This window comes from Ipomoea triloba, chromosome 16, assembly GCF_003576645.1.
Source record: "Ipomoea triloba cultivar NCNSP0323 chromosome 16, ASM357664v1".
Lineage (NCBI taxonomy): Eukaryota > Viridiplantae > Streptophyta > Magnoliopsida > Solanales > Convolvulaceae > Ipomoea > Ipomoea triloba.
The window spans coordinates 17,995,001-17,995,604 of NC_044931.1; positions in this window are offsets into that span (position 1 = coordinate 17,995,001).

A 604-nucleotide genomic window follows, 5' to 3' on the forward strand; every position below is an offset into this window, starting at 1 on the left:
TGGTGGTTACTAATTTGTTTATAGAGAAAACTGTGTTATATTTCCAGTGAAATATTAATATGTTCATTTCGTTTTTCCTAATATTTTATTTCCTTTTAAATATATTTATTTCCTTTTTCCTTCATAAAAAGAATTAATATTATTTTACATTCCTTTTTCCTTTATAATTGTTTCCTAGTCATTCATTTTGTGGTTACTAGTTTTTTCGTAGTGAAAAGTTATGTTATATTTTCAGTGAAATATTAATATATTCATTTCAGTTTTCATAATATTCCATTTTCTTTTTAGTATATTCATTTCTTTTTTTTCTTCATCAAAAGAATTAATATTGTTTTCCATCCATTCCTTTTTCCTGATAATAATTGCCAATTAATTGGCCTGATTCCTTGCCAATTAGCAAGAAAATATTAATAACAGATTCCCGTGTGATATTTATTTTCTTTTCATTCATTAAATTTTATTATTAATTTCCATATGATTAAAAAGTAATATAATTATAAAAATATTATTGTTGAATATATTTTCAGTGAAATATTAATAAATTCATTTTGTTTTCATTCTAAATAATTAATATAATTATAATTATAATATAATTTTCGATTAT